An 11,919-nucleotide genomic window follows, 5' to 3' on the forward strand; every position below is an offset into this window, starting at 1 on the left:
TTAATTTTTGATACAGGAGAGACAGAGCATGAGAGGGGAAGGGTCAGAGAGAGAAGGAGACACAGAACCGGAAACAGGCTCCAGGCTCTGAGCTAGCCGTCAGCACAGAGCCTGACGCGGGGCTCGAACCCACGAACGTGAGATCTGACCTGAGCCGAAGTCGGAGGCTTAACCGACTGAGCCACCCAGGCGCCCCAGTATTAATCTTTTGAATCAAATGACCACTTATTTTTTTATAAATGTTTATTTTTAAAAAATTTTTATAGTTTATTTATCTTTGAGACAGAGACAGAGCATGAATGGGTGAGGGGCAGAGAGAGAGGGAGACACAGAATCTGAAACAGGCTCCAGGCTCTGAGCTGTCAGCATAGAACCCAATGCAGGGCTCAAACCCACGAACTGTGAGATTATGTCCTGAGCCGAAGTTGGACGCTTAACCGACTGAGCCACCCAGGCACCCCCAAATGACCAATCATTCATTCATTCATGCGTTCATTCAGGAGACTCACAAGAGAGACGATGTGTTTATGTAGTAAGGCAATACAAAAGTACAGAACACTATAGACTTTAAAAAAAGAAAAATATGAAAGTAGGGTTACATTATATGAATTGTTCTTTCTGCTGATCACAATGAGTAAATAAATAACTTACATCTTTTCAAAGAACACCATATGATTGTTCCTGCCTAATCGTGGCATTTGGCTTCGTGAAGCCTATTGAGTTGTGTTAGCTAAACGCTTGCACTTACACGCACTTACATGTTTCCGTAATGTTTGGTTCGCCAGGGCCAAGAGTCAGCTTCGACCTCACGCCTCAGGGATATCAGGTTTCAACTCATGTCGTCTGCATATTGTATACCTCCCCTCGTGCTTTATTAAAAGGAACATTTTCCATTTGCTTTTCTTCTTGTGACTACTGGGTCCTGGGTTGTTTTCTTTCTCTACTATTGTTAAACATTACCTGTATTATTAAGCCGAAACGTACAAAGGTATAGAGCAATGCTTCTAGCTGAGAAAGGTAGTCATCTTCACTAGATTTATTAATGCAATGAAAGTACCATTTCATTTTTGATGGCCTTCATTTAGCATTTATCCCTGGGGCTGAGTTTTGTGTTGCCTTTATAAACACACACACACACACACACACACACACACACACACAGACTAGTTCTTTTTAGGCACTTCTCCAGCTGTGACTTTAGCAAGGCTTCCTGCTAATGGGGAGACAGAATTACAGCTCCAAACATTCCCCTGCCACTGATCCAGAACATGTGTTATCAAATCACACACTGTCGATTGATTCCAAGTCCCTGCCAACGGGGCACAGTCTACACTGAAAATATCTAAGGCCCTGGGACAGTGAATTGTAAAACAGAAATGTGCTATGCTTTCTCCTTTAATTTGGTGTACACATGACTAAGTTTGCTGGACATTTTTGATTCTTAACATTTTTTTTCTGAAAACATAGAACAGCCTACAAAAATCTCTGTACCTTAGTGACAATAGACTTTGTTTTGAAGATTCCCTAGTCTCCTCCAAGTCACTTCCAATCTCTTGCTAAAGGTTGGTTAACAGGAAATCAAGTGAGATGGAAGGGAGCTCACATTTAAGATAATAAAGTGACTCTCGTTCAACTGATGAGAGACATAAACAGTCTGACTAGGAGGGTCCCACGGGAGTAGAAGGCTAGGATTTCAAATGCTATATAAACAGTTGCAAATCTCTGCAATTACTCTAGAAATGGACTCCTAGCACACATGGCAATGTCAGGAATAAACATGTTTTCAGTTCTGTGCTATTCCAATTGACAACCTGAGTTACTATTGATTTACTCATTTAAAATAAGTGTATAAAACAATTTAAAATAAGTGCAGTGAACAAACATGGCTAAAACCCATCTTTTATTTTTGTGACTATTAAGGCCTGGAGAGCGGGGGCTGGGAGAAGAGAGAGTAGGTGTCACCGGCAACCTGGCATTGGGAACGTCTTGGGGATAAGCAGGTAAGTTGGACTCCTCAGAAGTCCTCAGCCCCAAAGTGTCCGAGAGCCCCAACTTGGTTACTATGGCAATACCACTCATTCCAGTAATTTCACCTGACAAGGTCTCTATTGTCTCTTCACTCTTGAACATTAGCCCATCTCACTCTTCTCTGACCCAGCTCTTCCTCATTAGATCGTAAGAAATAACCACATAAGCACACGTAAGAACAGGCAGTTAATACTTTGTGGCAAGTGAGTTAATGCCAGAGGGTGAATTGGCAGGGCACGTACTCATAACTTTATAGAAGAGGATTCTGCATATTTTCAAATCAAATCTCATTATACATGGCAGAATCCTGCTGTAATGGTGGCCCGGCCTGGTATTCCCTCAATGTATTAGCTCGTGCTAACTAAGAAAAAAAAATCTGGCTAGCTGCACAATTACCCCGGACTGTTTTTGAGTTGGTCTGGGATAATGATGGTATTAACTCCACTCGCCTTCAAGAGGCCTTGCCTCCAGGATTAGCTTATGGTCAACCAACTGAGTGGGTTCAGGGAAGCTACTTACACTCACTAGGTCTGTAGTTCTTCAACAACAAAACAGAGGAGTTGTACAGGTGGAATATGCTAAAGATCGCTCCTGGTCTCAAATCCAGAGATACTTTTCTTATTGGTCCCAGCTTCTTTGAGATGAAGGATTTTCCTGTACACTTCCAGACCTATTTGTTTGATCTTGCTAATTTAAAACCTTTAGGGAACAGAAACAATAATGTTTGAAGTAGGAGTGTACATTATCCAAATAAAGGCACTTTAGCCTTATTATATAATTTTTAAAAGATGAAATTATGTCTACTTGGGAGAGATAATATATAAGATTATAATAGGAAGGAATAATTCATCTATTTAAGTATAAAGGTGTTTTCATTTCCTGAAAAGCCAAATTATGAACAATGGCTATAAAACTAGATTTAGATTTACCCAAGGGATACAGAAGTGCTGGAGCATAGGAGCACATGTACCCCAATGTTCATAGCAGCCATGTCAACAATAGCCAAAACATGGAAAGAGCCTAAATGTCCATCACCTGATGTATGGATCAAGAAGATGTGGTATATATTCACGATGGAGTACTACATGGCAATGAGAGGGAATGACATATGGCCCTTTGTAGGAAAGTGGATGGACCTTGAGGGTGTCATGCTGAGCGAAGTAAGCCAGGCAGAGAAGGACAGAAACCATATGTTTGCACTCATAGGTCTAACAGGAAAACAGGAGAGACCTAATGGAGAACCAGGGGGAGCAGAGGAGGGAGAGATTGTTGGGGAGAGAGAGGGACACAAAACTTAAGAGACTATTGAATGCTGAAAATGAACTGAGAGTTGAAGGGGAAGGGGGAGCGGGGAAAAGAAGTGGTGGTGATGGAGGAGGGCACTTATGGGGAAGAGCACTGGGTGTTATATGGAAAACAATTCAACAATAAAATATTATGGGAAAAAAACTAGATTTAAGTTCTATAACAATAAAAGTGGATTCTTCTCAAATGTCAAGACGTAAGTCTACGTATTAAAAGTCCCTCTTGAGAAATGTTCTCCTTTGTTTATTTCTACTTATTTGAGTGCAACATATACCATGGCCAGCATTTTGCTGTAAAAGCCACTGCCTATCAGCACTTGGATTCATTGACCTGAGTCCAAAGCCAGGATGTTGGAACTCTCTGGAAGGAAGGAGGTCTGCTCCAATTGATCGTAATATGAGAGTAATAAAGAACTACTTGTAGCAGCGCTGGAGAAATTTCTCCTGCATAACTTGAGAAGTGGACAGGCTGTGGTAGTGGAAGACATGATTTTAAATAAGGAGGTCAAGGTGGGTCTTATTGAAAAGATAACAATTTGAGGGGCACCTGGGTGGCTCAGTTGGTTAAACATTCAACTTTGGCTCAGGTCATGATCTCACAGTTCATGAGTTTAAGCCCCACGTCAGGCTCTGTGCTGACAGCTTGGAGCCTGGAGCCCGCTTCAGATTCTGTGTCTCCCTCGCTCTCTGCCCCTCCCTCACTCACACTCTGTATCTTTCTCAAAAATAAATAAAATTAGTTAAAAAATTTTTAAGTGGAGTTAACAAGATTTCCCAGCATAGATTGGATATGGGAAATGAAGGGGGAAAAAGGAGCCAAGAATGACTCCAAACTTCTTGTCCTGAGCAACCAGGAAAGTAGAGTTGTCATCAACTGAGATGCCAATAAAATGAAATATCCAAATGTACCCACAAATCTGTATTTTTCCTATTTTAAAACGATATTTACTGAGCTCTTACTATTTGCCAGGGACTGTGCTAAGCATTTTATTTTATTTAAACATAATAATGATGCTACAAGTTATGTATTATTAACTACCATTCACAGATGGAGAATCTGAGGCTTAGAAAGATGAAGGTAGTTGCCTGCAATCATACAGTTGGTGGGTGGAGGGCTAAAATTTGAACCTAGAAAGACCCCCTCTTCTTCCCAGTATCTAATACCACCACTGCACCTGGTCAGATAACTGACCATACCTGACTCTCTTAACTGAATCCTCTTGACTTCTAAAGTGCAGGAATTCACCACAATTATCTGGGTGTCTCAGCTAGTAGCAATAGTACTCACACCAAGGAAATGTAAATCAAAAATCACAATGAGATGTCATCTCACACCTGTCACAATGGCTAGTATCAAAAATACAAGAAATAACAAGTGTTGGCAAGAATGTGGAGAAAAAGGAGCACTCATGCACTGTTGGTAGGAATGTAAATTGTTGCAGCCACTAGGGAAAACAACATGGAGGTTCCTCCAAAAATTAAAAACAGAAATACTGGGCACCTGCGTGAATCAGATGGTTAAGTGTCTGGCTCTTAATTTCAGCTCAGGTCATGATTTTATGGTTATGAAATTGAGCCCCATGTCGGGCTCCAGGTTGAGCACAGAGACTGCTTAAGATTCTCTCACACTCTCTATCCTCTCTCTATTTCCCTCTGCCCCTCTCCCCTGCTCATGCACGCTCTCTCTCTCTCTAAAATAAAAAAAGTAATTTTTTAAAGAAAATATTAAAAAATAGAACTACCAATTGATCCAGTAATTCCACTTCTGATCCAGTATTTACCTCAAGAAAGTGAAAACACTAATTTGCAAATATATCTGCACCCCCATGTTCATAGCAGCATTATTGACAATAGCCAAAATATGGAAACAGCCTAAGCATCCATTTTTTAAAAAGATTTTATTTTTTAAGTAATTTCTATACCTAAGATGGAACTTGAACTCACAACCCAAAGAGTTGATTGCATGTTCCAATGACTGAGCCAGCCACACGCCCCCTGAGCCAGCCACACGCCCACTGATGGATGAATGGATAAATAAGATGTGATACACACACACACACACACACACACACACACACACACACACTGGAATAATATTCAGCCATAAAAAGAATGAAATCTTGCTATTTGAGACAACATGGATGGACCTTGAGGGCATTATGCTAAGTGAAAAAAGTCAAACAGAGAAAGACAAACACTGTATGATTTCATTTATACCTAGATTCTAAAAACCAAAACAGGAGTACCTGGGTGGCTCAGTTGGTTAAGCATCCAACTTTGGCTCAGATCATGATCTTGCTGTCCATGAGTTCGAGCCCTGCATTGGGCTCTGTGCTGACAGTTCAGAGCCCTGGAACCTGCTTCAGATTCTGTGTCTCCCTCGCTATCTGCCCCTCTCCTGCTTGTGTTCTCTCTCTCTCAAAAATAAATAAAGATTAAGAAAAAATTAAAAAAAAATAAAAAGCAAACAAACCCCACCTCATAGCTAGACCAGATTGTTGGTTGCAGGGGGTTGGGGAAGAGCACAAAATAAGTGAAGGAGGTCAAGAGGTACAGACTTCCACTTCCAAAATAAATAAGTCACAGGGATATAGTATACAGCATGAACACTATAGTTAATAATAGTGTATTCTACCTTTGAGAGTTGCTAAGAGAATAAATGTTAAGAGTCCTCATCATAAGAAAAACAACTTTCATAACTGTGTATGGTAATGGACAGCAACTAGACTTACTGTGCTGAGGACCATTTCACAATGTGTGCGAATATCAAATCATTATGTTGTGTACCTAAACGCAATGTAATGTGAAATGTCAATTATACCCCAATTAAAGAAAAAGGAATATAACCTATCAACTACATCTAAATATATGTACACATTTGAGTCAGCATCATCAACCCTCAAAGTCAAGGTGGATATTGGTTTTTAGAGCAGTGTAAAGGAGATGCAGGGTGTGAAATCCTAGTCTCCACAAGACTATGGTTCCCCGTGAGAGGGAGCTTGTTTGGGTAGAGGCCGTGTGTACTGCTGGATTACTGGTCTACCAAGGGCTTCCACGTCTCCCTTGCGGTAAGACGACAGTAAGCAGGACAGAGCTCATCATATATCACATGGGACACCTGTAGACACCCAGCAATTATGAAATGAACTGAAAATTAGGTCATCCAGTAGCTGTTTCCCAGAGGTACCTCACCCAAATAGGAAAAACTGGATAAGCAAATATCCCAAGTAAACCAGTCATCAGGAAGGCTACTCTGGACTTACAGGTGGGAGGTATGAGAAAAAAATGAGCAACTCTATCACCATATGTAAGGCGTACCCAAGCGAAAGGTGGAGAGAAAGACAAGGAGCAGAATTTCTTGGGCTTCAAGGGAAAGCACTAGAGTTTTTAATGAATTCTGTAGATTCAAATATCTGAGCAATAAGAACTATATTTGAATAGCAGGGCAGGGGTAATGAAGGAGGGGGGTCTTTTTCTCTGATTTATTGCCAAAGGAGGAAATGTTAGCCTCGCCCTCAGTGGCTACATTTCTCAGAAAACGCTGATTCAGAGAAAGGCTAACCTAGGCATAACCATCACGCTGACCTTCTCACAGCAGCGATGCCAGCTTCGCACTAAGGAGATTGATTCAGACGTTACAGAGCTCCCTTCCTACTCTCAGATGCAGTAGGACTTGGGCTCCGAAGCCCATCTGGCTTCCATCCTGGCTCTTCTGCTCTGCACGGCTCTGGGCAAGTTTTTCAACTGCTTTGTGTCTCAGTATCTTCATCCGTAAAATGGGGGAAATGAGAGCATTTATATCATTGCGTTGTGGAAAGACTAAATGAGAGAATTCATTTATCAGTTTAGAATAATGACAAGTATATTAGAGGTATGGAAATATTAACACATATTGTTAGTATTATTATTATTGCTTAGGAGTATAAGACAATCATGGCAGTCAGTAAAACTTCTTTGATGATTACTAGGAAAACATTGGAAAGCCTTTGCTATGATCATCTTCTGAAAACCTTTTATTTCCCCCCTATCTGTAGGCAGAGTGCCCTGCTGAGACTTCTAGAGCAGTGCTTTCTGCAGATGGCCACTCTCGTTCACTTTCAGTCAGTGAAGATCTACATCCTTGGGTCTTCTTGCTCCCTGATCTGGCTGCTACCACTTACTATACACAGCAAATAAAATAAAATAAAACAAAACAAAATAAAATAAAATAAAACAAAATGAAAGAGCCACCGTGCCTCCCAATCACCATTTCAGTTTACATATGAGCCTGTTCTTTTGTGCTCACGCATTTCTTCCTCCCTGTAATAATCCAGCCTCCTTCTGCCCATTTGAATCTTGCCTGTCACTAAAGGGCCACTTCTAGTTCCACGTCCTCCAGAAAGGCCACCCCAACCATATTCCCAAGCCAAGTATTTCTGCTATTACCTTTACTGTGCTGTGATGACTTATTTTAATCAAATGATATTATTCATGGAATCACTGTTGGGTTTAATCCCTCAGTAACTATTTTTCCTTAAGTTCTTAACATTCTTCGGCTTCTTTTTTTCCAGTTTTTAAAAAAATTTTTTATTTCCTTAAGTAATCTCTATACCTAATGTGGGGCTCGAACCTATGACTCCAAAATCAGGAGCCACATGCTCTACAGCCTAAGCCAGCCAGGTGCCCCCTTTATTCTTCCCCAGTTTTATTGAGATATCATTGACATGACATTTTAGTTTCAGGTATACAGCATAATGATTTATGTAAATGTTGTGAAATGATCACCACAGTAAGTTTAGTTAATATCCATCACCACACTTGGTCACAGGTTTTTTTTTTTCTTGTGATAAGAACTTTTAAGATCTATACTCTTGGCAACTTTCAAATAGATGGTATTGTGCAGTATGTTAACTAGAGTCACCATGCTATACATTATATCTCCAGGACTTACTCCTCTTATACCTGGAGGTTTGTACCTTTGGACCACTTTCACCCATTTCACCCACTTCTCACCCCCTGCCTCTGGCAACCACATCTGTTCTCCAAATATTCTTCAACTTCTAATTCTTTTACTTAGCTCCTTCCCCAAGAACTCACTCAAAAACAGCTACCCGGCCTGAATTCCCATAGACTTCATCACTGCCACGTCCCAGGCCTATGTTTTGCCTGTGGATCCCCTCCTTTGGTCATCTCCAGAAAGTGCTTAGATTGCTCACTGTCACAGAACCTTCAGACATTTCTAGGCAGTGAACATGAAAGGCATTTTGAAAGCTTCATTGTTTGGATGCTCTGACTCAAGCTTTCCCTCTGTGCTGAGCTGGCTCCTACACCCGGGTTTCGTGTGCAGACATCTCTCTGTCAGGAAACTCCTGAATGAGCTGACTCCACAAAAGTGCTTGCATTACCTCAAACTGCACAGCAGTCAACCCTCAGAGAAGGAGTCCTGTGGCTGAAAGTGCCACCCACCTCTCACGGTGCCAGAAGTTAGAGAATTTCTGAAAATAAAACAAGGAAAAAAAACCCCCTGTAGTGTCATTTCCACTTACTTGGATCTGTTGTTGGTTTTCATACATTTTTATAACAGGGAAAAAGGCTCTGAACTTTAAGGGGGCTGGGGGGAAGAAAAGCTCAGTTTCCCCATGGGCCTCGTCATTTCTCTCCTATCTCCATGTGATCACTCTGGGATTCTCATACAATCAAATGGCTCCACTACCACATCCCAATTTCTCTTCCTTGCTTCCTATTACTGACTGCACACAGAGTGACTCCCCTTGGAAATGCACTGGCCCCTCAGACCCCAGATATCCAAAATGGAGTTAATAATCCCTCCTTCCTCCTACCTGCTTCTTGTCTTGGGTTACCTGTCTGTTTTCTTGTACAATGCTCAAACCAAACCAAGAACTTGATGTTGGCGTCAACTCTTTCCATTCCATAACTCATTCCATAACAGTGCTACTCTGAATGCCCTCTTCAAGGTCTGTCCCTCCACTCCCTACTCACAGAAGGGCTGATGGTTGGTACATCTAGCCTCCTTTTACTCCAATTCGTCTTGATGTTGCTGCCGGTGATTCCTCTAAAACACAGATTTGACCTAATTATTTCCCTTAAAACACTGAATGGGCTTCCACTGCCTACAGAATACATCCCAAATTCTTAGCAGGGCCTACAGGGCCCCTGACAGCCTGATTCTTGGCCACACGTCTGGCATTCCTTCTCCACTTCCTCCCCCCAAGCCACCCCAAGCTCCAGGAATGAGCTAAATGTGTTTCCTGAAAAGCCCACCGATTTTCCCAATTTCACGTTTTTGCGAGGCTGTTCTCTCCATATGTAATACCTAACCCTTTTCTTTTGCATTTCTACTTTTTTCTCCATTTATCAGTTTGTTCTTTCAAAAGTAATGATAGCAATGATCACTCTATGCTAAGTAGGGCATGAAAACTACTCCTAAATATGTAACAGGCAACCCCTGCCCTCAAGGAGTGGCAGAGTGGTAACACCAGACTGATCAACAGTAGATTTTATAATCACACAAGATGATAAACGCTACAAGGCCCAGTCTCTCTTATTTGATGAACCTTTTCCAACTCTCTCAGGTATAGCTGGTGACCTTTTTTTTTCTTACTATTTATTTATTTTTGAGAGAGAGAGACAGAGCCCATGAGGCAGAGGGGCTGAGAGAGAGGGAGACACAGAATCTGAAGCAAGGCTCCAGGCTTCAACCTGTCAGCACAGAGCCTGATGTGGGGCTCGAATCCACAGACAGCGAGATCATGATGGGAACCAAAGTCAGACACTTAATAGACAGAGCCACCCAGGCACCCTGAGTTGGTGACCTTCTTGTCCATATTCCCCCAGGGAGAGTTGGTCACCATCTCACTGGTGTTTCTCTCAAATAGACCTGATCACCCTTTTTTCGACCTTACTGGTCCTTATTTCCCTTGCACCTGATATATCCTATATGCCTGGCACACGTTTCGGAACCAGCTGGCACTCCTCGGGGATACTGAGCTCAGAGCCTACCTGTGTTTCTCCACTGAACTCAGTCTAAATGGCGATAAGCAGTGGGACCAGCGGCAGTAGAAATCTCCACCCAGAGTCCTCATACAGACCTAGAATAAACATTAATTTTCTAGTAAACTTCCTAAAACAGTTTTATCATGACTTTACTCCATAAAGAAGGTATCTTGACTTCCCATGGAAAACATCATATAAGATACCAAGTTGCTGATTCCTCTGGGAAGAGAAGGTTGTCCAGAATTGGCACAGAAGGGTCCAAATTCATTCCATCAGTTGATTCACTTAGTTAATGAGACCCTCTTTTAAAACACAAATGTTCCCTTGGGGAGTGAAGCCTGTCGGCTCCTTAGACTTGAGGGACAGTGTTTTAACCAAGTAATTTGAAGCACATATGGACGACGAAATACTTGGTGACTCCGGCTTAAATAGCACGTGACAAGGTAAGTTGAAGGTTTTCCAATTCTGAGAAATTGGAAACTTTACACGAAGTGCATTTTTAAAAGGAATAATTTTAGGACAAAGTGTAGTTTTAAGGAAACAGCCTTGTTCTGGGTATGGCTATACCCACATATAGTGTATTTGAAAGACACTGAACAATTAGGATCGTGCCCATGAGGGGTGACAAGCCTGCAAAAATGCAGGTAGGAGCAGGCAAAAGAGCTTCCTTCCTTCTTTCCTTCCTTCTTTTCCTTTTAATTAATTACTTCATTGGTTTCTGTTTAGGATTATGATAGACCTTCATTACAAGCCATTTGTAAATCATTTGGGGCTGTCACAGCCTGGATGATATGATCAAATTCAAATTCATTTAGGCTTTCATCTTCTTCACTTGGCCCCCATCCTCACCTTAGATCAAACGTTACCCTCACTCTGATTTACCATTCCTGCCCCTGCTTCCACTTCCGGGTTACTTGGCTTACTAGGGGCTACAGTGTCACTTCTCTCAAACCTATCTATCATCTATTCATTTCTTCAGTCAACCACTATCTCCCCTGGAGCCACATTCACGGGACCGTGCTGGAAGAGGGCACAAGCACCAGTAAACACCACGATGGGCTAAACATCAACCTTGCTCTTATTTGGGTGCCATTTCCTCCACTAAGATGTCATTAATAGTCTGGCCAACACTTTCTGAACAAAAATGCAAATAAATCAACAGCTCAGGATATTTTAAGCCCAGTCACTCTGCAAAATGTAGTTTAATATTCCCATTTCTTGTACTCTATGGCCATACTGTTTCAACGAAGGAAAGAAGTAGTTTTCTTAGACTGGATGGAGTTATAAGACTGAATCTGAGATGGCAAAGAGACAGAGACACTGAGAATGAGAAATCACAGGGGGAGAAAGAGTGAAACTCAACAGCCCACAGTAACTCCTTCTCACATTAGTGACCCCAATCCAGAAACCTATTCTGGTAAACCCTTGGTGAGTTTGCTTGGTTTTATTTTAAGTTGAATTTATAGACATTACTTTCAAAACTAAAGTGATATAAATAACCTTGGAGGGGGTTCAGAGAAGAAACACTGTGAGAACCACCATGACTAAAGTGTGGGCAAAGATACCTATTAATAGACAAAGACATTGAAATCAC

At 41.6% G+C, this 11,919-nt stretch overlaps 1 long non-coding RNA gene across 2 annotated transcripts in view; it reads left to right on the plus strand.

Annotated features, from left to right (window-relative positions):
• Window positions 1-7,515, plus strand: part of LOC115303765 — a 19,664-nt gene extending 12,149 nt beyond the window's left edge. For both annotated transcript variants that reach the window (XR_003914239.1, XR_003914249.1), the window contains 2 exons: window positions 1,921-2,000; window positions 7,367-7,515. This is a non-coding gene — a long non-coding RNA (uncharacterized LOC115303765). The remainder of the gene's footprint in view (window positions 1-1,920; window positions 2,001-7,366) is intronic.
• The last annotated feature ends 4,404 nt before the right edge of the window (window positions 7,516-11,919 follow it).

The sequence above is a fragment of the Suricata suricatta genome, chromosome 1 (assembly GCF_006229205.1).
Source record: "Suricata suricatta isolate VVHF042 chromosome 1, meerkat_22Aug2017_6uvM2_HiC, whole genome shotgun sequence".
NCBI lineage: Eukaryota > Metazoa > Chordata > Mammalia > Carnivora > Herpestidae > Suricata > Suricata suricatta.